This window comes from Pleurodeles waltl, chromosome 3_1 (genome assembly GCF_031143425.1).
Source record: "Pleurodeles waltl isolate 20211129_DDA chromosome 3_1, aPleWal1.hap1.20221129, whole genome shotgun sequence".
Taxonomy (NCBI): domain Eukaryota; kingdom Metazoa; phylum Chordata; class Amphibia; order Caudata; family Salamandridae; genus Pleurodeles; species Pleurodeles waltl.
This window is the reverse complement of record NC_090440.1, coordinates 1982813639-1982840107: the sequence shown is the minus strand read 5'-3', so window position 1 is coordinate 1982840107 and position 26469 is coordinate 1982813639.

Genomic DNA, 26469 nt, shown 5'->3' with positions numbered 1-26469 from the left:
GGCCTCCTCACTGAGGGCAGCAGGGGTGACTGGGGCAGGGGCTGAGGTGCCTGGGGCGAAGGTGATGCCCACCCTCCTGGGTGAGCCGGCACGGGGCGAAGGCTGAGGGGCTGCTGGGAGGGCGGTGCTGGTAGGGGGGTGGCGGCTGTACCTGTAGAAGTGGGGGGCACAGATGGTGCCGCCACCACAAGGGAGTTCCCATCGGAGGACGCGTCCGTGTCGCTGGTTGCTGATCCGGTGAAGGCCGCGAAGCTCCCCTCGCCCTCCGTCCCATTGGTGTATTCTGAGTCCTTGGTGTGGCCCTCCATGGCCATGTGGGATGCAGCCCCCTCGTGCTCCGGTGCCACTGTACCTCCACCTGATGATGTTGATGCACAAAAAAACAGGGAGAGCACAAAAAAGGGGGGGGGGGGGGGACGACAGAAGAAAGACAGGTGAGTGCATGACTTACCGTTGGCGGACAATACAGACACAGCAGCCCCCTGCACTACGCCACGCTCTTGGGCTCTACAGATGCAGTTCCTGGGATATGGCCTACATGGCTAAAGTGGACATCTGCACACATAGATGACACAGGGGCATGTATACCTGTACTTGGCACTCTACAGAGGTGTGGTGGAGTGCTACATGGCCTGCATTACGGAGGGGCCTAGTCTACGGATCTCGCCCTGGCCTAGGGAAACCCACAGCCCTCCTCTCCCACCTAGACCCCTCCAATGCACGCAAAGTCAGCAGAACGAGAGTGTACTCACCCCCTTGTGTCTGCTGTGATGCTCTCATGCGCCCATCCAACTCAGGGTAGGCCACCGCCAGGATCCGGAACATCAGGGGGGTCATGGTGCGACGGGCACCCCTCCCACGTTGGGAGGCCATCCCCAGCTGAGCCTCCGCCATCTTCTTGCTCCAGCGGCGAATGTCCTCCCATTTTTTCCGGCAGTGGGTGCTCCGTCTCTGGTGGACCCCCAGGGTCCGGACGTCCTTGGCAATGGCACGCCAAATTTCCTTCTTCTGGTGGGCGCTGACCTACATGACATGTGCAGGGGAAGAAGAGAAGTCATTAGCAACTGCACCGTCGAAGTGAGTGGCCCCCATCCCTACCCTTGCCATGTGGCACATACATTCACAGTCCTTCATGCTCGCAAAACTCTGCCCCCTTCCTTCTTACATCCAGCCCTCTCCACCCAGGCATAGCCCATACAACTTGCAACCTGTTGGTCTGGAGAACCGTAGAGTAGCGTGTACTGGTGGAGGACCCCATCCACGAGCTTCTCCAACTCCTGTGCAGTGAAGGCAGGGGCCCTTTCCCCAGACGCACGTGCCATTGTCTCTTCCAGACCGAGGTCACAGCAGCACTTGCAGTGTAGGTCCTCTCCTGTCGAAGATCAGGTATCGAGTGATTGAACAGAGAGAAAATGGCGGTCACGTCCGCGGCGGTGACGTCCGCGGTAGTGCGTATCATCACCGCCGGCGCACTTCGTCATTGGTTCCTGGGACCCATAGGGTCCAATGTTAACCAATGCAGCATTGCGCCGCAGTCTTCGACCGCCTACCGCGACGGTGTACAACGCCAGCGTAGTTACCTCACATCCCATTGTCCCACTTTAGAGGTCAGGCATCCGCCATTTCAGGGGCCCACATGGCTTCATTTTCAACTGCGTCACACATACCTAGGCCTGGACTCACAACACATACAGACAACTTTTTGGATTTTGTTTCGTGTGCTGTGTAGCTGTGGGTACATACCTCTGAATTGCTTGACTCTGTGGTCGTTGTTGTCCTTCCTAGGCACTGTCAGCTAGGACATGTGAGGAGATGGCAGAATCCTCCGGTGTACCAACAGCTGGTGGACCTGATGACAATGGAGGAGCGACATTTAATCATCACCTACAGGTTTGACCGTGCCACAATCCAGGAACTGTGTACCCAGTTGGAGCCAGACCTTATGTCACCAATCCACCATACCACAGGAATCCCCCCTCAAGTGCAGGTGCTATCAGTGCTCCATTTCCTAGCAAGTGGGTCATTTCAAACAACAGTGGCCATGGCATCAGGGATGTCCCAGCCTATGTTTTCCAACGTGTTGTCCAGAGTGTTGTCAGCCCTGCTGAAACACATGAGGAGCTACATCGTTTTCCCTCAGGTGGAGGATTTGGCTACTGTTAAAGGTGACTTCTATGCCCTGGGACATATCCCTAACATCATAGGTGCCATTGATGGGACCCATGTAGCTCTGGTCCCCCCCCACAGGAGTGAACAGGTGTACAGGAACCAGAAGAGTTATCATTCGATGAATGTACAGATGGTATGTTTGGCAGACCAGTACATCTCCCAGGTAAATGCTATGTTCCCTGGCTCAGTGCATGACGCCTACATCCTGCGGAATAGCAGCATCCCTTATGTGATGGGTCAACTCCAGAGGCACCGGGTGTGGCTATTAGGGGACTCTGGTTACCCCAACCTGTCATGGCTATTGACCCCAGTGAGGAATCCCAGGACCAGGGCAGAGGAACGCTACAATGAGGCCCATGGGCGGACTAGGAGGGTGATCGAACGCACCTTCGGCCTCCTGAAGGCCAGGTTCAGGTGCCTCCATATGACAGGTGGTTCCCTATTCTACTCACCAAGGAAGGTGTGCCAGATCATCATCGCCTGCTCTATGCTTCACAATCTTGCTTTGCGACGCCAGGTGCCTTTTCTGCAGGAGGATGGTCCAGATGACGGTGTTGTGACAGCCGTGGAGCCTGTGGACAGTGATGAGGAGGAAGCAGAGGAAGAAGACATTGACAACAGGGACTCAGTCATACAGCAATATTTCCAGTGACACACAGGTGAGAACACTTTCTTTACTAATACACTTACTTTCACACTTCTACCTCTATCCTGTCTCTAAATATCAAGCAGTATTTGGTAACTGAGTTGTACATTTTCATTACGGTGTCACAGGTGTGGTTACCAACGTGTGTCATCTGCCTGCATCCTTCATGGACTTGTGATGTGTGACACAGGTATGTTGACATACATTTTTGAACAAATTTTGTCACTGTCATAGCTAATACACATTTTCAAAATCACAGACTGACTCCAGATTGTTTTGTGCTTCAAGGGTGTTTATTGAAGTGCTAATTATTGGAGGGGGTGGTTAAATGGTGATGGGTGATGGTGGAGGAATGTCCATGGCAGAGTCCAGTCTATTAGTTTCACAGGTGCATTGCCCATATGGGCATAGGAAGTGGAGCTTGGGCAGTTCCAATATGGACAGGGTTTCAAAGTGGGACAGTGGGATGACAATCAGGGTGGTCTCATTTCTTGGCAGGGGTCTTGCCATTGTGCTCTGTCCTGTTCCTGGATCTCAGGGACCGCTTGCGGGGTGGTTCTCCGTCTGCAGGGGGTGGGGTGCTGGTGTGGTGGTCCTGTGGTGGGGCATCCTGTCCACTTGCGCCGGCGGAGGTGGTGGGCAGTTCATCATCCAGGCTAGTGTCAGGGGCCCCTTGGAGTGCCACGGTGTCCCTCATGGTGTTCTGTATGTCCTTCAGCACCCCTACGATGGTGCCCAGGGCGGAGCTGATGGTTCTGAGTTCCTCCCTGAACCCCAAATACTGTTCCTCCTGCAGGCGCTGGGTCTCCTGAAACCTGGCCAGGACTGTAGCCATCGTCTCCTGGGATTGGTGGTATGCTCCCATGATGGAGGAGAGAGCCTCGTGGAGAGTGGGTTCCCTTGGCCTGTCCACCCCCTGTCGCACAGCAGCCCTCCCAGTTCCCCGGTGTTCCTGTGCCTCCGTCCCCTGGACCGTGTGCCCACTACCACTGCCCCCAGGTCCCTGTTGTTGTTGGGGTGGTGGGTTATCCTGGGTTCCCTGTAGTGGTGGACACAAAGCTGATTGACGTGTCCTGGGGACGGAGGTATGGGCCTGCTGGGTGGGTGCTGTACTGGTGTTTCCAGACGGTGGAAGGTCAGTGTTGGGCTGTGCCTGTGCGAGGGGAACCGACTGTCCTGAGGCCCACGATGGTCTGGGCTGGTCATTTGGATCCAGTTGGCCAGAGCTGCTGTCATCACTGTGGGCCTCTTCTGTGGGTGGGGTAGAGATGTCTGGACCCTCCTGTCTGGTGACGTTAGGTAGTGGTCCTGCAGGGGTGTAAAAGCATGATTATTGCATCTGTGTGTGTCATGGTGTGCAATGGGTGGGTGAGCGTTTACCCCAGTGCTAGCATTCCTGTGTGGAGGCTTGTGTGATGATGGTTAGGGGGTGTTATGGGTATGTGCAGTGGGCATGCTTTAGTGATGGGTGTCCATGCTTTGTTGTGTCATGCAGGGCGTGGTGTTGGGATGGGTGGTTTGTGTTATTAGTACATTAGTGAGGAGTTGGAGTGATAGGGGAGGGGGTGAGGTTGGGGGTGTGTGATAGCATGCAGGTAGGGTGGGGGATATTGTAATTGTAATCGTATTTATATAGCGCTTACTACCCCTGACGAGGCGTCGAAGCGCTTTTCGATGAGTAGCACGCTACTCCGGTACCCAACAAGAATTAGTGATGGATTAGTATAATTTAAATAAGGAGTACAGTTTTAGTATTATTATGAGTTAATTTGAGTTGCGGATATGAGAGTTTGTTAGTTAGATTGACTGGAGTAATGGAGGGGTGGAGGAGGAAAGAAATCCAGAAGTGTTAGTTGGGAGTTTATCCTTCATTTACTCAATCCAAAGGCTTGAGATGAATAAAAGGGGAGCGGAGGAGAAAGAGGATGTGGAAGGGTTAGGGAGAGCATAGTAGCAGGGTGAGATGAATGCAGGAGAATTTAGTAGGGTTGTGTGGGAGGTCACAGAGGTAGAGTGAGGTTTGGTGAGTTAGATGTGGAGGTGGAGGGAAGAGCTTAGGCAGAGATATTTAGGAGATTAAAGTGGTCGAAGGGATTTGGGATGAGTCCGAGTGAGAATGGAGGATAGTTTGATAGAGACATGACATAAGAGTGATGAGTAGATAAGTGTGATAAAAAGAGAGCAGAAATTCATAGATATCTAGTATAACAACCCATGCAATGATCCACAAACATGCCAGGCACAGAAATAACATATACACATACATACACATATATATATATATTTATACACACACACACATGAATACACACACATATGCACATACAATACATAATTAGAATCATGGGTAAAAAATACTTAGTCAGACAGGTTTAAAAGAGTGTGTGTGTATTTTATTGTTATTGGTTTAGTTTCTGTAAAATGAGCATTGTGGCCTACCCAACCGGAGTATTTTCTACGAGTATGTCAGTAAGCGTTACCTAGCATGTTTTATATGCCCCGTTTATATTGTACACTAAGGGTACGTGATGGGCCACCGGGTAAGCGTCTCCAGCAACCTTGTGTGCCCTTGGCAATGTGATTGTTACTAGTGCGTCTTTGTGGAGATGTCCTTGTGCTTCTGAGCATCAACAACGCACCACTGGAATCGGCGGTAAACGCATTGGGGTCGTTTTGGAAAGCTGTCCATCATCCTGGTAAAAGGCGGGAATTCCTTTACCTACTTCGAGGGTGGACGGGGCGTGGCTCAGCGGGCGGAGCTTACAGGTGCTTTATAAAGGGAGAACCTTCTACTCTGTGTCTCCAGCAGAGGAAGATAGAACCCGAGCGTCACAGTCAGATACAGATTAAGCTCCAGTACATCATCAGTTCACCTCCAGGAAGGATTATAGATCTTTTCTGCTATGGGATCTCTGAGCGTACAGCCTTGCTTTATCTTTGCCAAGCCCAAGAGTTAGGGTGGCTTGTCCTTTCCAGAGGCTGAGCTTCAACTGCGGCACCTGCTACGTTTATATTTCTAAGTGCTTCCTGTTGAGGTTTAGTTTCTGTAAAATGAGCATCGTGGTCTACCCAACCGGAGTATTTTCTACGAGTATGTCAGTAATCGTTACCTATCATGTTTTATACGCCCTGTTTATATTGTACACTAGGGGTACGTGATGGGCCACGGGGTAAACGTCTCCAGCAACCTTGTGTGCCTTTGGCAATGTTATTGTTACTAGTGCGTCTTTGTGGAGATGTCCTCGTGCTTCTGAGCATCAACAACGCACCACCGGAGTCAGCGGTAAACGCATTGGGGTCGTTTTGGAAAGCTGTCCATCATCCTGGTAAAAGGCGGGAATTCCTTTACCTACTTTGAGGGTGGACGGGGCGTGGCTCAGCGGGCAGAACTTACAGGTGCTTTATAAAGGGAGAACCTTCTACTCTGTGTCTCCAGGAGAGGAAGATAGAAACCGCGCGTCAGTCAGATACAGATTACGCTCCAGTACATCATTAGTTCACCTCCAGGAAGGATTCTAGATCTTTTTCTGCTATGGGATCTCTGAGCGCACAGCCTTGCTTTATCTTTGCCAAGCCCAAGAGTTAGGGTGGCTTGTCCTTTCCAGAAGCTGAGCTTCAACTGCGGCATCTGCTACGTTTATTTTTCTAAGTGCTTCCTTTGAGGTTTAGTTTCTGTAAAATGAGCATCGTGGCCTACCCAACCGGAGTATTTTCTACGAGTATGTCAGTAGGCGTTACCTAGCATGTTTTATACGCCCCGTTTATATTGTACACTAAGGGTACGTGATGGGCCACGGGGTAAACGTCTCCAGCAACCTTGTGTGCTTTTGGCAATGTGATTGTTACTAGTGCGTCTTTGTGGAGATGTCCTTGTGCTTCTGAGCATCAAACAAACGCACCACCGGAATCGGCGGTAAACGCATTGGGGTCGTTTTGGAAAGCTGTCCATCATCGTGGTAAAAGGCGGGAATTTCTTTACCTACTTCGAGGGTGGACGGGGCGTGGCTCAGCGGGCGGAGCTTACAGGTGCTTTATAAAGGGAGAACCTTCTACTCTGTGTCTCCAGCAGAGGAAGATGGAACCCGCGCGTCTCAATCAGATACAGATTACGCTCCAGTACATCATCAGTTCACCTCCAGGATGGATTCTAGATCTTTTCTGCTATGGGATCTCTGAGCACACAGCCTTGCTTTAGTTTCCAAAGAAACTATAAATAAATAGAAATATACATATAATCTGAAAAAAATAATTATCCACATAGGCATATGCAGTTCATAGTTGTTTGAAAAAGGTGGTTATGAAGGAAAGAGCCAACTCTTGAGTAGTTTCCTGAAAACAAGAAAGTTATCTGTGGCTCTTATAGTTGGGGATAATGAATTCCATAGTTTGGCTGCTTGGACGGAGAAGGATGTACCACATACAGTCTTTTTCTTGTATGGTGGTGTTCTAAGGCGGGGTGCCAGTCTTGAGCGGAGGGTTCTTTGTTGGATGTATTTGGTAATTTTCTTTCTGATGAAAAGCGGTCCTGTTCCATGTATAGCTTTGTGGGTGATACAAAGCAGCTTGAAAGTGCATCTTCTGGCAACGGGTAACCAGTGTAGTGCTTTCAAGGCAGGGGAGATGAGGGCTTGCGGCTTTATATGTAGTAGTAGCCTGGCTGCAGAATTCTGGATACGTTGTAGTTTTTTCATAACAGATAGAGATGATCCATGGTAGAGGCTATTGGCATAATCCAGTTTGGATAATACAAGTGAGATAGTAGCTTGCACCTTCTGTGGAAATCCGAGGTGAGGGAAAATGCGTCGTAAAGTCTTTAAGGTGATGAAGCTTGTGCGTGCTAATTTGTCTACTTGGGCATTCATAGTTAGTTTGGAATCCATGGTGATTCCTAGGTTTTTCACTTCCTAGAATAATTGAGGAGGTGGTCCGAGATCGTCAGGCCAGACGCACAGCGGGTCATAATGTTTCCAGTCACCACATATGAGTATTTCAGTTTTGGAGGTATTTAGTTTGAGATGGCTCCAGGTCATCCACTGATCAACGGCTCTGAGGCAACTGAAGATTTGAGAGTTTTCAATGTTTTTGGGGTCTTCTAATTGAAGTAGTATTTGTGTGTCATCTGCATAGTTGTAGCATGTGAGATGGAAATCATTGATCAGTTCTGGTAAAGATATCATGTAGATGTTAAAAAGCAAAGGTGAGATGATTGACCCTTGGGGGACCCCTGTTTTTGTGAGGTAGGGTTCGGACGAGAAGGGGGGTGAGTGGATGATATTTGCTCTTTTTTGGAGATAGGAAGTAATCCAGTCGAGCGCAATCCCTTGTATGCCGGCTTAGTGGAGTCTTTGAGTTAGGGTGTCATGGTCAACCGTATCAAAGGCAGCTGAGAGGTCCAAGAGAAGTAGTGCAGCAACTCCATTTCGGTCAACTGTGTTTTTAAGATCGTCCCAGATTGCCATGAGTGCCGATTCAGTGCTTCTTCTTGGGCGGAATCCAGTTTGGAAGTCTGAAAGTATAGAATTGTCTTCAATGAATTGTGACATCTGGGCGAATGCTGCTCTTTCTATCAATTTGCCCAGGAAAGGTCCATTTGTGATAGGTCTGTAGTTGTTGGGGTCTTGCGGGTCTAGATTTGTTTTCTTTAATAATGGTCGTATGTATCCCTTTTTCAGGTCTGTAGGAAAAGTTCCTGAAGTTAAAGAGTTGTTGATGATTCTTCTTACAGGTGTGGCAGCGGAAGTAGATAGCAGGATGTTCTTGAAGATCTGTGGTGGGCAAGGGTCAGAAGGGCAACCAGAAGGTCTGCTTGCTTTGACCAAATCCATAAATTCATCCTGGGATATTTGTTTGAAGGACTGTAGAGGTTGGGATGGTTTATTCTTAAAGGGTATTTTAGTAAAGGGGTTGGTGCTGATGGTTTTCTTCTGTTTTAAATAGGAGTCCAATGTCTCTGCCTTGGTTGTGTAGTGCGTTGCCAATTTGTTTGTGAAATCTTGAGTGGTGGGATGACTTCCTTCCATGCATGTGGGTTTTCGAAATTCATTGAGAATTTTGTAAAATTCCTTGGTTGTAGATTGAGCATTTAGAATTCTGTCTGAGTAGTATCTTTTTTTAGCTTTTTTGATTGATGATTTGTATATCCTGTTAAGTTTGTGTAGCTGCAGTTTGTCTTGACTGTTGTTTGTTTTGAGCCAGGTCCGCTGCTTTCTGATTTGTTTCTTTATCTTTTTAAGTTCTGTGTTTCTCCAAGGTGTTGGTTTTCTTTTGTCATGTTTAGTTTTTCTGAGTGGTATTAGGACATCAAAAGCTTCCTGTAGCCACTCATAAAGTTTAGGTACAGAATTGATTGTATCTAGATCTGTGTTTGCTGTTAGTTGTGTTTCTAAGTGATCCAAATTGAGTTTTCTCCATGGCCGATAGGTGTATGTATGTAAGTGGTTGTGGGGTGTGTTGATTTGTGGAGTTGTCTGTCGGAAAGTTATCAGATGGTGGTCTGACCAGGTGGTTGGTGTGATGCTATGAATAGTAACAAGTTCAGGCTTAGCAAAAATTACATCTAGGATGTGACCAGCGATGTGTGTGGGATTGTGTACAATCTGATGTAGATTCAATGCGAGTAGGCCAGTGGTGATAGCTTTTGGATGGGGCATATTGGGTTTGTCAAACCAAATGTTTAGATCCTCAAGAATGCATAGATTGGAGTATAGTGTAATAAGGTTTGAGACTATGTCAAGAAAGGCATCTGGGAAAGTGGAGTTGTTAGGTGGAGGTCTGTAAAGGAGGAGAAAGTTACAGGTGGAAGTTGGAGTAGGGTGGCATCTGGTAAGGAGGGCTTCACAACCTTGTATGGAGATGTTGTCTGTTTTACTGAGGATTATTGCCTGTTTGAATATAATAGCTAGTCCACCTCCTCTCTTGCCTGTACGGTTTTGTGTGATGGTTTGATAACCTGGAGGAAGGGCTTCGTGCAATACTGGTGCCATGTCATCTCCCAACCAGGTTTCCGTAATGAATAGTAAGTCAGGTTGTGTGTGTGTGAGAAGGTCGTAGATGTGGTGCTTGTTTTTTGAGAGTGATCGAGCATTTATGAGCTGGCAGTTTAGATAGGGTGTGTTTGTGGTAGTGTTGTTTTGTTTAGTAGAAGGGTAAGTAGTATAATGTGAGCTTGAAGCAGGAGAGTTGATAGTTGTGTTAACTGTTTGAGGATCACAATAGTCTTGCTTTTCAACATAGTGTTCCTCTTCCAGCAGGTTAAGGAGGCATTTTGTTGGGTCTGTGTGTGTGGGTGGTGAACTTGGTGGCTGAGAGAGCCATGAGGAGTGTAGTGTTTTTTGTAGGGTAGTTTTATTATGAAACAAACAAGGTGATGCGAGGTTGCTATGAGTGGCCTGTTTTTTATTTTGTTTGCGTTTGTTTACTGTGGATGGAGTATGGGTTAGGGGTGGTGGCGGAGCATGTGGATCATGATGTAAGGCTCTAAATTGTGCAATGGAGGAGAGGCGAGTGAATGAAGGTTGCTGGGATGGGGTGCTTGTGGTAGGTGTTTGTGAAGAGTGGGGGGGTAGGGGTGGAGATAGGATGGAATTTGTATCCTTTGTGTAGTCTTGGGGGTGAGAGTGGGTATGATGATGAGTGTAATGTAAGTTTGTGTTGCTTTGATGTGCTGATGTTTGTGGTTGGTATTGTTTTTGTGGAATAATGAGAGGGGCTATTGGTGTAGTTGTTTTTGGTGAGGGACTTGTATGTGAGTTAGTGCTGTTAAGTGGAATTTGAGTGTTAGATGGGGTGTTGATGAGTTTTGAAGATGAATGTATGAGGTGTATATGAAGTGATGGATGTGTGTCAGGGAGATAAGTATTAGTTGAGATGACTGGAAGAGGTAATATGTGTGGTGGAGTGAAATATGAGGATTGTATGGTTGTGTGTAATTGGTGAGCAGAGGGGAAGAGTGTGTGTAGAAGATGTGTTTGAAGGCAGCGTTTTGGCATTGTTATGAGTTCAGGCGGTCTGTGTGAAGCGAACAGCGGATAGTGTTTTTGGTTAGTATGTGTAGAGAGTGTGTATCTGGGAGACTGAAACTGAGAGAATTGTATGTTGTAGTTTTGTATTGTGTGGGCGGTGGCAGGTAGTGTTAGTGGGAGGGGACAGAGTAGTGTTTGCTGTGAGTATGAAGGTGTTTGACTGTAGTAGTTATGGGGTGTATGTGTATATGTGTTGTATGTAGGGTATTGTGTTGGGTGGTGGGGCAATGCAATATGTCTATGGTCAGTTTGTGATGCATGAGTTGGATATCTTTGCAGATAATGTGTTTGCATGTTGAGGGATGTGTTGGGGCAGAAACCATTCCTGGTGGAATGGGAATTGGGCAGCATTTCTGGCCCTAGTCCCTAGTCCCTACCTGTCCCGAACAGACCCAAACAGACAGCTGCCCTTGTCCTCTCCGCCCGGGCTGAGACGCCCTGAATCCTAGCCTTTTATAGCCCTACTGGCCAATAAGAAGCTGGTCCTAACCCTAGCCAATCCAATTTTAAACCCTGATTTAGCCAATTAATGGGAGGCCCAGCCCTAAAACCAACAGCCAATCAGAATCCTAGCCCTATCCACCAATCACAGCCCTAGAACCAACAGCCAATCAGAATCCTAGCCCTATCCACCAATCACAGCCCTAGAACCAACAGCCAATCAGAATCCTAGCCCTATCCACCAATCACAGCCCTAGAACCAACAGCCAATCAGAATCCTAGCCCTATCCACCAATCATAAAATGCATCTCTGGAGCTAGCAACCAATAAAACACCATCTCCCAAAAACCAATCACAACAGCATATGCAACAACCACGAGGAACCTATATAAGGAGCAAGTTAACTAAAGTCCAGTCCCTGTGGGCTGGGGGGAGGCTATTGCTGCTCTATTCAGTATCTCCTTGGATACAGACAGGCTGAATCCACACTTCCAAGCTAGCAGAGTCTACTTTTCAGGTAAGGGGGAGATTGTTTAAGAGACAAACACTGCAATAGTTCTGGGCACACACTCTAAAATCGGGCTTTTTTAAGGCAAAAAAATACAGGGGGGCAGACAGCTTTTAAGCACAATTTAATTCACACAAACAGATTAAAAACAGTCTCCTAAAACCACACTCTGAAAGATTTATGTAGTCTTTTTACTAAGAATAGGGGTGAAAAAAGGGGGGCGGGGGGGGGGGATAAGGGGGGGGGAGCCACAAACTAGCAAGGGAATTCACACAGTCACAGCAAAAACGATTCTGAAACAAACACCACTTTAAAAGAGGCCAGGCTGCCTGAAAACACAGAGAGTCCACAGTAAAACAAACACTTTTTGAACAATTAATACTATTTGACTAGAAAATATCTTTGGGCTCCTTACCTAGGTCTCTTTGCAATCCTTGAACACTGGGCTGTATCAGGACACAGGAGAGATGCACAGAGGAACACAAAATGGAGGTGCCTGTCTTTGGCCTTCCCTCCACAAACTTAAGGAGCCAGAGCAGGCGGGGGGGGCGGGTCTCAGGTGCAGCAGAGACTCAGGGAGCCAATCAGCTAAGTCCAGTCCCTGGGGCCTGGGGGGAGGCTATTGCTGCTCTATTCAGTATCTCCTTGGATACAGACAGGCTGAATCCACACTTCCAAGCTAGCAGAGTCTACTTTTCAGGTAAGGGGGAGATTGTTTAAGAGACAAACACTGCAATAGTTCTGGGCGCACACTCTAAAATCGGGCTTTTTTAAGGCAAAAAAATACAGGGGGGCAGACAGCTTTTAAGCACAATTTAATTCACACAAACAGATTAAAAACAGTCTCCTAAAACCACACTCTGAAAGATTTATGTAGTCTTTTTACTAAGAATAGGGGTGAAAAAAGGGGGGCGGGGGGGGTAAGGGGGGGGGGGGAGCCACAAACTAGCAAGGGAATTCACACAGTCACAGCAAAAACGATTCTGAAACAAACACCACTTTAAAAGAGGCCAGGCTGCCTGAAAACACAGAGAGTCCACAGTAAAACAAACACTTTTTGAACAATTAATACTATTTGACTAGAAAATATCTTTGGGCTCCTTACCTAGGTCTCTTTGCAATCCTTGAACACTGGGCTGTATCAGGACACAGGAGAGATGCACAGAGGAACACAAAATGGAGGTGCCTGTCTTTGGCCTTCCCTCCACAAACTTAAGGAGCCAGAGCAGGTGGGGGGGGGGGGGCGGGTCTCAGGTGCATCAGGGATATGATAGTTAAGATTTGACTTACCAGTGTCCATTCCTCCACCGACTCCCCTGACGCCCTCAGGATGCATGATGGTCAAGACCTGCTCCTCCCATGTTGTTAGTTGTGGGGGAGGAGGTGGGGGTCCGCCGCCAGTCCGCTGAACCGCGATGTTGTGCCTGGAGACCACGGAACGCACCTTCCCCCGTAGGTCGTTCCACCTCTTCCTGATGTCGTCCCGATTTCTTGGGTGCTGTCCCACTGCGTTGACCCTGTCCACGATTCTTCGCCATAGCTCCATCTTCCTAGCTATAGAGGTGTGCTGCACCTGTGATCCAAATAGCTGTGGCTCTACCTGTACACCATGACACTGAGCTCCTCCTCCGAAAACCTGGGGTGTCTTTGGCGTGCCATGGGGTGGTGTAGGTGATGTGTGGGGTGGTGTATGTGGTGATGTGTGGGGTGGTGTATGTGGTGATGAGTGTGGTGATGTGTAGTGGTGTGGGGTGTTTTGTGCGTGGATGTTGTGTGGGTGATGGTGTCGTGTGCCTCTGTGTGGTGGGGTTGTCTATTGCTGTGCTCTCTCTCTCGCCTTCGTCTATAATTTTGGGTCGTAGGGGTTTGTGGTTGATGGGGTTGTGTGTTTTATATTGTGTTGGGTGTGTGGGAGTGGTGTTTGTATGTGTATCAGGTGTGTGTATTTCGAATTGTCCAATGTGGCGGTGTTTTGGAGATGTGTGTGTATTGTGAGCGTGGCGGTGTGTACCGCCAATGGAATACCGCGGTTGAAAGACCCCCGCGTGGATTAGTGGGTCGTAATAGCATAGGCGTGTTTCTGTTGGCGTGACAGTGGAGGATTTGTTTTTGCCAGTTTATCACTGACCTTTGGTGTGGCAGACTTGTGTGGGTGTCGGAATTTCGGCGGATTCCGAGATGTCAGTCATAATAGCTGTGGCGGAATTCCGCGGACGTGGCGGTGTATTGGCGGTCTTCTGCACGGCGGTAAGTGGCTTTTACCGCCAATGTTGTAATGACCCCCTATGTGTCAATAATGACAGTGTAGTGCCTGCTCACTCACTATATGTGATGTCAAATGAAGTGCAGGAGCAGGTATATCATGCAATTCAACTTCCTGACTGTCGTGATTCTGTAGCCAACTTTTGTGGAGGCTAATTCCCATCGCTCTAGTCCACTCAACATTATGGGGGTCATTCTGACCCTGGCGGTCATGGACCGCCAGGGCCAACGACCGCGGGAGCACCGCCAACAGGCTGGCGGTGCTCCCATGGGCATTCTGACCGCGGCGGTACAGCCGCGGTCAGAAACGGGAAGCCGTCGGTGTCCCACCGGTTTCCCGCTGCCCAAGGGAATCCTCCATGGCGGCGGGATTCCGACCCCTTTACCGCCAGCCTGGTTCTGGCGGTTTTGACCGCCAGAACCTGGCTGGCGGTAACGGGTGTCGTGGGGCCCCTGGGGGCCCCTGCAGTGCCCATGCCAATGGCATGGGCACTGCAGGGGCCCCCTAACAGGGCCCCACCAAGATTTTCAGTGTCTGCCAAGCAGACACTGAAAATCGTGACGGGTGCAACTGCACCCGTCGCACCCCTTCCACTCCGCCGGCTCCATTCGGAGCCGGCATCCTCATGGAAGGGGGTTTCCCGCTGGGCTGGCGGGCGGCCTTCTGGCGGTCGCCCGCCAGCCCAGCGGGAAAGCCAGAATGGCCGCCGCGGTCATTTGACCGCGGTGCGGTCATTCGCCGGCTCCCGCCGGCCCTGCGGTTACCGCGGCCGGCGGGATTCAAAATGACCCCCTATGTGTTCACACTACATGTGGGGAGAGACAGAATTTAGGATGTGAATCAATTTTGTAGGTCCTGCCTAGGTGGGTGGGAACATACTAAACATGGATAACACAGACATTTGCATGGGACCATGGTCATCCCCAGATGTTGGTGTTGGTCTGCATTACATTGGCACAGGCATTTGAGTGTACAGTATTGTCCAGGGCAGTTGACATGATGCAATCCACACAGTATGCAGTCACACATCCCAAATGAGTGACATGATGTCACAAGTGCCATTTCCCAATCCATGGTTTCATGTCACAGTGGTTGAACATTGTGTAGATGTCTGACGGCATTGTGCTCAATTTGTGCACACAGCACATATACCCTGCAGATATGTGAGCTGTCCTCTGCAGTCCAGCTACTCAACATCCTGCACTGTACATGGTCTCTAAGAAGGGGAACTGGTACAAAATACCTGGGGCCTCCTGCTCTTTCTGGTTCTTCAGATTAGACTTGCACACCAGTGCCTAAACAGCACACAGTAAGCACACATTCACACTTGCACCAGGGGTTGTATGGGTGCTTCTCTGAGTTCAGGATTGTATTTGTGTATGTTTGGAGCAAGTTCCAGCCAAGGCTGCTGCCGTAGAGGCATAATGAGTGGTGTATGCGTGTATAGCATTAGACATCACAAATGTGAGATGTGTGTTCTTTTGCATAGCGTTATACATGTCACCTGCCCACAGGCCGTGTTTTTTCAACTTACACTTAGTCCCTGATGTGTAAGCCATGACACAGGTGATGGCCCATCCGTGTTGCATGTGAGCACCCTCAGTTTATACGGTACACCTCCCTTGCACACAGATTTCCTGCCTGCCATGCGTGGCTATGTGCCTTACATCGTGCAACGTGGGAAAAACTGTCTTGAGATGTCTTCACATATCTGTCAGTATGGTGCATGCATGTGGAACAGCCCTCATCCTGCAGCCCCTATCTGTGCAGACAGTGATCTGTGTATTGTGCCCCCCATATCTATTTGGTATTGTGTCTGTTGGGTAATTTGCTGTTTGCTTACCTACGAGTAAGCTATTTCCATATTGTCCAACCTGGAATCATTGGATGATGATGGACTGCCGGAATACGAAGGCATCTTGCACACTGCCTGGGTTTTTGGCCACCACATTTAGGATCAACCCATGATGGTCAATGATGGCCTATTGCAATATATATGGGCAGTAGCAGCAGGAGATACGAGTTGCACATGTGTGCAGTCCATGGCACCCAGCACATGTGGAAAGCCAGTGATGGTGCTGAAATCTTGTTTAATTTCCTGCTGCAGTTGCTGGGTGATAGGGAAGTGGATGTGGCGGGGTGTGAGCCGTATAATGGCATCCAGGAAACAGGGGGGGAATGGTAAGAAGGATGACTGCGAAACTCCTAGCACTCGTGCTGCAGTGGTCTGGAAGGAGCCCGAAGTCAGCATATATAGCACTGCCAGGAGCTTGGTCTATGGTGGAATATTGGTGATCGTCTCGACCGTTAACTGCAATCTGGGTGCAATGAGGTGGAGCAACTGGAAGATGGACTCCCTCTGCAGATGGTAATATTTGATCTCCTTTTCCTCCCTGAGTGCAATCAGTGAAATGGGCTGGTGATATATACACTCCCTTCTCCTGCGCTGCCTCTGCTCTGTAAGTGGTGGTGATTGTGGTGGTGATGGTGGAGGCAGTGGTGATGTTGGTGGTTACTGTAGTCTTCTTGGTGCTCCAAGCTGAAGTGGGAATATATCTATGTTGTCCTAGAACTTGCCAGAGTGGTTTTGGCCTGTTTCCCTTATGTACCTGTGCAGTGCATCATTTTTGACCAGGCATTAATTTTGATGCATTGCAGCCTTTGCGCCACTTCTCTTAAGGTTGTGTCATTTTTCAAAAAGCTTGTAGATACATCTGCGTCAGTCTTGCATCATTTTTTGAGGGGGGACGCCCATCTTGCATATCATTGTTGGTATCTGACGCAGCCAGATCTGACACTGATGAAAAATTACGCGGGGGGAGTGATACTAGAGGCCTCTAGGGTCACTTTGTAGATATGGGGTTATTCTTGTGCCACTTCTGTGTAAAAAAAAAAACTAATGCAGCAGCAGCGCAAGCTCCTTGTATATGAGGCCTGGGGTGTATTAAAAAACATTAGCAGTTCCCAACTCCCTATCCCCAAGAATGGCCGACCGCCCAGAATTGCATAACCAAAATTGTAGTCAAGTCCATAAAGAAAATCCCATAGCCATAACAATGGCAAGCATGTTTGGGGGTCAACTTCTTTAGTCCCATCTGACCATCGCCTCCAACTACCTGCTACCTTTGCAGGACAAAGTTAAGGTGAGGACACCCTACAGGAGTCTGGGACTCCCCGATCTTCATTCAGTTGGAAATGTGGGTTGCCCCTGTGATCTTTGTTCAGCCTGCAAGGGCAGCTGCGTTTCCTGGAAGGATTTATCCAGACGTATGGACATTAGCTTAAAGATTACTGCTTGAAGGAGAGTTATCTGAAGGTCTGCAAAGAGGTCACCTCAGGAGGAAGCCGAATCAGAGGATTCTGATGAGTCAATACTTTACTCCTAGGATCTCCATCATCTCAGGGCATTAAAGGTAGTTGCAATCTCAATGGTGGATGTGCTCTCCTGTGTGGATTGCGATGAGGAGGATGTTACAGCTTAGGCTGTGCCCCGTCACCTCAATCTGCGATGCTTTGGCAGTAGTGGGTGACTCGTCGCTGGCATCTGTTCCTGCTTTATATTTTTGAAAACAATCCCATGACTCAGTGGGCTCAGTTGGTCTATCAAAAACCAATGCATTATCTCCTACTAGCACCTTCAGGTGGGCAGGAAACACAAGAGCGTATCGGAGTCCTGTCTCCTTCAGCTCCCTCTTGACTGCCTGGAAGGAGGGTCGCCATTGTTGGACTGCTCCTGTATAGTCAGGGAAGTTGGCAAACAAAGTATTCTGGACCTGGATATTGGCCACCTTTTGCACCTTCTGAATGATGAGGACTCAGTAATGTAATAATCATGCCACCAGTGGCCTGAGCAACACAACCAGAGGAAGGGGCTGGACTGGCACTCGGTAAGCCCTTACCAGCACAAAGAAATTGAGACAAGCCCTGGGACGCCACTGCCATTATTAGCAAATTTTCCATATAAGCCGCCATGTCCTTTTCCCCAATGGTTTCAGGCAGCCCCACCGCTCGTATGTGGTGAGTGGTGGCTCAGCCTTCCACATCATCGGCCCTCCTGTTTAGAACCTGCACTCTTCTTCTCAACTCCTGCACAGGAGACTTAAAAAACACTGACAAGAGGTCAGACTTCAGCAGTGGCTTTCGAGTTACCCTTGACTTTGCCAATTTCCAATGGTCATCTCTGAGGATGCCCAGGTTGCTAGCCACCTTGTCTATTTTGCCCTCCAACATGTCTCTAGTCAGGTTTATTGCAGTAAGGAGGAGGTTAATTTATTGGGGGGGGGGTACCTACCACTGGGGATAGGTGTCCATCCTTAGATATGAAAGTTCTTCCTTGAGGAGGCGACGAACCTCCTCCCGGGAACCCCGGTACCTCAAAGGGCATCCCTTACCAACCTGGTGCTGCCCATTCTGGCACCGAGGACAGCCAGTGGGCCCTGCAATTAGGAGCTCAACTGTGGATGGCTATTTGTTTGGTAGCAAAGCCTTTTAGGCACTCTGATTCCAGGCCCTCCGGCCACTAGTGCAGGATCTGTCACACCTCTTCACCACAACAGAATTGCAGGTTTGCTTCAAGTCTTTCACCACTGGCCCCTGCAGGCAGTTCTTCAATCATCTCAAGTCCATCTCCAGGTACCAGTCCTGCCTAATTGTGCAGCCCCCTCAGATTATTTTTCTGGTGTTGTGAACTGCAGATCTGCCCCTTAAAAGGTCACCTGAGAAGAGAGGGAACAATGGTCTTTCTGCCTCCTTGCATTATGCTGCCATCCGCTGAGGCCCCAGTTACTTTACTGTTTCATGGCAGGCACGCCTAGCCATCATACTTCTCCTTTACACACAGGTCCGCTCATGGGCTGCAGCCTTCCTTCTCAGCTTGCGGGCATGCTGATTCTCTGGCAGGGAGGGGGATTTAGGGTGATCCACTTCCTTTTTTAGGGGCTGTCCACTTCAGCTACCCTCATCACTGCCCCCAGTCTACTTGGTGCCCCCCCAAAGCCAATTGCTGCCCTCATGGATCATTGGGGCTATTCTTGTGCCACCACTGTGTCAAAGCTGGCTAGCCTCAGCAACCACTAGGTGTGGTCAACATGCTAGCTGTAGCTGCTCCACATCAGGCCTTGTGGCTCTTGGAACACGTTTTCCTGCTCGCACCATGCTAACGGGCTTTCTAAGGGCCCCCCACCTGCTTAGGGTCTCCCTCCTACCGTCCCTGATTCCATCGGGGTCCGAGGGTTACAGGCTCAGATGGCCATTGTAGCCAAACACACAGAGCTCAAATAATTGCGGCCGTCTTGGTCTTGGTCTGCCGATGCCCACATCCCCTTTCAAAACTACTCATGCATTCGGAGATCCACTCACACCTTTTTTTGCCTTTCATCAATTGCCTATTGTGATAGCTCTTTTCAGCAAATTTGGGGATGTATTTTGCACAGTATTCCTAGAAATGACTGAACCTCATCCACATTCATGGCTGCCACTGCTTCTTTGATTGCTCTCACCAATGAAGGTTTTGTTTTGACAGCACTCTCATCAGTGACATGGCCCCAATAAGTTACATTCATACTTGCAAATTTACACTTTGAAAACTCAATAGTTAACTCTTTTGTTTCAAGAATATCAAACACTGCAATCTGGCATCATGTTCATTCCTATCTTATCTGAAAATTAAAAATATAGTCGTGAAATAACAATCTACCCATTTCTTTGCCAAATAATGTTAACATCAGCCATTGAAAATGGTGCATGCACTTTAACTGAAAATACCCATAAGGAGTAATGAAAGCATTGAGTTTAATGGATTCTAGAACTAAGGAGACAATGATAGCTGAAAATAAGTCTAACGCTCAAAACCACTTGTCTCCTTTTAATTTTGCTATTGCTTCATTTATTTTTACCAATGTAAATCTGTTGTTCAGATGGTGCAAATGCACAAAAAGATTTTTCAATTGCTGCACCATGTTACAACCACTTGTAAAATCCAGTCTGAAACCTCAGTAGGCTCATTCACCTCAGTCAGGTAAGCTTTCACCCACTTAACCCATTGTTTATTCCTTTATTCCTATACTTTTGCGTAATGTCCCATTATGCCACAATAAGAACGTTTTGTTTAATAGCAGGACACTTGTTACCAAATGTGTAATGTTCACTACTGTCCCAGCAATAACACCTGCCCTTATTCTTGGTCACAGGCTTACTTCTAAACTGGTTGCTACTTAGTTTGCTCTCTGCTTTAATGATTAACTTGAGTCTCACACTCATTCTCTTTATGTTTCTATGCAGAGAAACATCTACTAGAAATGTCTGCCTTCCCCACTATTGCCAACACGTCATTTAAATCTGACTCTGTATTCACTCATAAACATTCCTGAATAGTGGGATTACTTGCATGCATCACTACCTGATCTCTTATTAAATGACAAACTTACAATCGCTTGCATGTTTTATCAGTTCATCCACACATTCATCCACCATGTCATGTTTGCTTTGTTTGAGCTGGAAGAAGTAATACCTAGTAATACCAATGCAAATGTATGGGCAAAATAGTTATCAAGATCATGAATAGGTCTGTTCCTTTGATTGCATGCTTTCAGCTCCATGAGGTGGAGGGGGGTGTAAGAAATTGAATACAATTATTTTCCTTTGGTGCGCAGACATGCAGCTAGTCTCATTAATTGCTGCATTGTAATTCAAAAAGTAGACCATTCAGTCATCCAATCTCAAGGAAGGATGACCAAAAGGGTTATGGGGGACTTATGCTGTGTGCTCATTGTTTCTGTAATGGAATTTTTCAGTGCTAATTCTTCACCAAATAACAGGACTAAAACACTGTTTTATGTTAGAGAGCAAATCTTGTTAATAAAAATGTGTAACTAAAATGAAATGTTTAATGTGTACTAAAAGGCCTAACTAAAAACGTGTGTTAGAAAAATAAATGTGCAGCTTTAAAAGTGGTTGGCATTGTGTCAGCCACCTCGAGTTAAAAGTGAAATTAATAAATGTTTGTGAAAATGTATTTTGATTAATTATAACTATATGTAGTGACAAAGCATGAATAATATTATTGTACTGCAAAACTAAAGGTTTTAAATTATTATAAATGTCTTATTCTTCATGTATTGGCATTAATGAAAAGTCTTATGTTTTAATACTTGTCCAGAAGCATGGTGTTTAACTGTTATGTTGATTTTACTAAAATACTTTGCAAATATTGTTTATTAGACATCCTCGCAGTGGGAAGCTACTGCTTTTTTAGTTTTGCTTGTCCTGTATTTTCTTGTGATAAAAATTGTAAATTTCAACAATGGGCTTTAGTTTTTGGCAGGAAGCAACATGCCATTTTTCTGTGTCATTTTAATTTGTAATTCATTGCAGAAGCTGTTGACTGGAGAGGAGTGTGAATCTGACCCTTTCTTGGGAGGAACAAAGAAGAGATACAACTGAAGCACAGATTATGTTTTATTGGATGTGCACTAACCCACGCCATAAACTTGTCCAATAGAAGCCTAGCTAGTAACTTTTGGGACTTTAATAAAGCAAAGCTTTAGGTGAATGAAGTCAGTTTAGATTCCTTTTAGTTTCATTCAGAGTCAGATTTGATTCTGGTTAGCTTCTGTTCAGTTCTGTTACTCAGCTCTTGTCTATGATTCAAACAGTTCAGATACCTTATGCCCAACTTTATTGAATTGTGGCCCCCTTCATGTTCCTGATGCTGACTAAAGACTTGCTATTCCTATGCTCTACTGATGAAGAATCTGCAAGCTGCTGTCTCATTTAGGAGAGGTACAACTAATGTGCATTTCTTTTCCTTTTGTAGATTTTTCGTTTAAAAAATCCAACTGCATGTTTTTGGTTAGCGCCATAGATAGATGTTTTCCCAATTATTTTTTGTCTCATTTTAATTTTTGCAGGAAGCCTACACATGCTTTTCAAATTACAGTTTAGTAGTTAGGATGTCTGATCCAGTAATTAATTTAAATGTTTATCAATTGATTGTGATTGATTCAATTGCACAACTAAATGTATTTTGTTACTATTTTCCAAATAATTCTGCTGTTATTCTGCAAAATTCTTTTGGAGTGTTTAATGGTAATTGCATTTATTAGACTGAGATTCTTCAGATGCTTTGGGCAGCCTGTGTTGTTTCTATATTGCTATCATTTGGTTTTGTACAACATTTACTTGGTCTTAGCATTGTCAATGTAAGGGCAATAAATGTTTAAACTTTACTAAATTGCTGTGGTGATTCATGACCACAAAGGTCATGGTGTGTTTAAATTTCTGACTCATTATTGCATATTTTGATTGTTTATGGCTATTGGTTCTCATTGTTTAATTGGAAGATCTCATACTCCTCTCTGAGTCAAAAGATTTGAGTCGACCTCTGAGGGTAGTAGATGTCACTGCCCTATTACGTGTCACCTTATCCTAATATTAGGTGGTCACACGTCTGCAGATTTTGGTAGCAGAGGATGGTTTAGTCTCAATAGGAGAGAATCATCCTAGTTTTGAGAGATTTGGTTTTGCCAATGCTTGTTGAAAATTCAGACTTTTTTATTTTATTTATTTATTTATTTTTGGCAATTTGGTTTTGCCAATGCTTGTTTAGATGAGATTTGATGCTCTCAGTGTTCCCAGTGTTGTATGAGTTCTAAGTAGGGTTTGGGCTTGCAATGCGTTGACAAATTGCAGGTAAATTGTGATGTATGAGAGAAGTAGGGAGTTTGCGTACTCCATCGTAATTGAGTAGGGAGTTTGCGTACTCCAAGGGGTGAGTGTAGGGAAGTCGTCGTACTTCAAGTGAATGTGGCACTTTGTGCTAAAAAATTGCCCACGTGGTTGTTGTTGTAACAAACCCTGTGTGGTCTAGGACTTCGGAGTATTGCACAATTGTAGAAGACACTTAGGCCCATATTTATACCTGGTTTGGGCTGAATTAGTGTAAAAATTTTATACGCTAATTCAGCGCAAACCTAACTCCATATTTATACTTTGGCGCTAGACATGTCTAGTGCCAAAGTTATGGAGTTTACGTCATTTTCTGGAGGGGAAAACCTACCTTGTGTCAATGAGATGCAAGGTAGGCGTTTCCGTTCAGAAAAGGACGATATGGCCTTTTACCCCCCGCTAAAATCCAGCACGAGGGATGGGATCCTTAAATAATGGCGCTAAGCTTGCCTGTGTCTGGGCAGGATAAGGGGACCTGTAGGCAGATTTCCATGGTCAGAGACCATGGAAATTGCCCACAAGTGCCCTTCGCTGTCCCGACCCACCCCTACCCACACCAGGACGTCACCTATGGATGGGGGACCCATCCAAGGTAAGTCCCGGTGAGTATTTAATTTTTTTTGCCAAACACCGCTCGAGGGCCGTAACTTGGGGCTCCCTGTATGGCGCTGGCCCCAATGGCCATGCCCAGGTGACAAATGTCCCCGGGCATGGCACTAGGGGTGGTGGGCATACTAAGACAGGAGCCATGTCCATGGGGTTTATGCGCCAGAAAATGGTGCTACACTGCCTAGAGGCAATTTCTGTGCCTTTAAACAGTGTAGCGCCATAATTTGGCGCACAAGCCCCAGTTCCCCTATGCGTCCCAGCCCTGTTAGCTTCCTTTCCAAGGATGCTAACAGGGCCTTAGCGCTGCCTAACGCCATTCCATAAATATGGTGCCCGGCTGGCATCTAGGAATGGCGCTAGCCAGAACTATACTTTTTTGACGCAAACCTGCATTAGCGCAGGTTTGCACCAAAAAGTATAAATATAGGCCCTAGTTGTTGTTGTAACTTGTTTGCTGTACAAGTAGTATCCTAGTGTGTGTTAAGTGAGTGCTAGGTTGACAGGTATTAGGTGATTTCTGAGTGCACAAGAAGGATCCTGTATCGGTCAGGAGTGAAGTTTGTGGGTCAAATCTTGCTTGCATTGCTGAGAAAGCCATAAGTCGCAGGAGTAGCTGTCAGAGCTCAAAGCCGCAGTCAAAAATTCTTTAAGGCTTCCAAAGTTTTTGAGCCCTGCCTGTAGTAAGCAGACAAATAGTTTTTTGTGGATTTTTTGTGTGTGTGTGTTTGAAGGACAAGCTGCAAGTCTTTGTCAGCCACTTGCTGAGTGAGTCATGTCACTGGGTCAGCGCTGAGATTGGTTGTTGGTGAAAGGAGCCGCAAACGGATTGGTGGACAATTGTGAACATCTATTGGTTGAGGATAGCAAGCAAGAAGGATTTTGAGATTTAAATACTTCCTGTTTTAAATTTCATTTGTAGTTTTAAGCCCAATTAAAGGTAAAAACTAAATGTTTCAAAGCATTAAAAAGTGCAATAAGAGGAGATGCTTTCATTCTGATTAGAATGGAAGAAATTGCCCTGCCAGAAGATATGCCTGCATACATAGTAATTGAAGAGAAAGGTCCATCAGCATGTATTTGTTAAAACAGTGGTGCAAAATAACAGAGAAGGAAGGGAGCTTAGCATTTCCTGCTCATGGAAGTTTTGTTATGAGAATTTTAGAAAATTTTAGAAGAGTACTTTATGAAGTAAAGCCCCACTGAGGCCACCACAATTTGAAGCCGTACCTATTTGGTAGTTAGTAGCCAGACAAGAGAAATTTAAATTTGAGAGACAAATGAGAAAAGTTGGGAAAACATTGTTAGAAGCCAAATGGGATAGTGATCAGAACTTTTGGGGAACAGAAACCTTGAAAGGTATTAGAATGCTTCCTGCAATCTCCCAAGAGAAAGGGGACAGTGACAGACCAAAGACAAAGAAAAAGAATACGAATTACGAAGAAACTGAGTTGAAGTCAGATGAAGCTAGAAAATTACTGACTTATGATAGTGATTCAGATGATGATGAATTTATAACACAATTATTGAGAACTCTTCATCCTCCGTATGAGGCAGAAAAGGCAAATCAAGGTACTAGTACTAGTCCAAGTGCACCTCCAGTAGTGGTAACACGGAGTCAAGTACAGGTCACAACTAATATTCCTGCTATTACACTTACTCAGACTCCTGCGATCCAGACTGTAGCTCAGCCTGTAGTATACGCTACAACAGGAACTCTTGTGAGTTCTGCTCTGAGTATTTCAGCACCGGTGGCACCACAGATTAGTCAGCAACCAATGATGGTTCAGGTGGAGTATTCCCCTAACTCAATGACTCCTGCGCAAGTTGTTAGTCAAACCCAGACAATGCCAAGGCATACTCCAGTAATAATATCGCAATCAAATTCCTCAGTATTTAAAGGTCAGAGGTCTGGAATGATTTACTCGCGAAATCAGAATACTACACCAAGAGAGTGATGGGTCCGCCATGTAATACTCCACAATATATGCCTATTGTGAATAATAATGTTTCTTTACAAGGCTTGACAGCTCAGCAATTAACAGAATGGTTGGAGAAAGTGAGTGGAGCATCAGCAATGAAAACAGTTGCTTAAGGGGAAAGGACACTGAATCTGGCAAGATTAAAATTAGAATTGAATGAAATGATTGAGGGAACATTTGAATTAACTAGAATTAACTCATACAATGAGGATGACTTACATTTCATGTGTAAAGGTGTAACAAACAGAGCAGGATTGGCACATCTAAAATTATCAGAACTTGCAGAAAAATATGAAGTGGATATTGAGAAGTTCAAACCATTAAGAAGGTGTTACGGATTAGAATTCAATTCAAAAGATTCTGTAAATATGAGATCACCTGGAATGAAAATGTATATTAGGGAATTAATTAACAGTATTCAAATATGGGAGCATTAGATAAATGGTAAGGCAGATTGGTAAAGATAAGAGAAAAGAAGAAAAGAGAGTTTGCAACTTCAACCTCTACTGACACTCAGTAGACTGATAGTTTAGTAAAAATATTACCAATGAGAGAAATTCTTGGAGGGAATTATGTTCATGTCCCTTGGAGCAGGAGTGATATTTTATCATTCACAAATGATTACCCTAGATTGAGGGACAAACCAGTGGAGTGGTATCAGCAGACAGAGAGGTTTGTGAAACTTGCAAAATGCCTGTGTGGGGATTTAACTACTCTTTCAGAAATAGTAGTCCCAGCTGAGATTTATGGATTGAATGCAAAAGGAGTGTTGACTGGCCAACAAAAGAGGCTCCACGAGATCCAGTTACAGGTGCACCATCTCCCGAAGTAATGAAAAGCTATTGCAAAGTGATTCAATTTTTGAAAACAAGAATTTCCCCTAAAGATATTGATTGGCAGAGAATTATTAGGACAGCTCAGGAAGCAAAGGAGTCAATACATGCATACTATGAAAGATTGTTGAAGGCATTCAAGCATTAATGTGGTACGGAGGCAATTGAATCCAAAGACATGATTTATTTTGTGTTCAGGTTTGTTGAAGGATTGAGACCTGAAGTTAGTAACATGCTTAAGAGTCATTTAATTTGCTGGCATGCAAAAATGGTTGA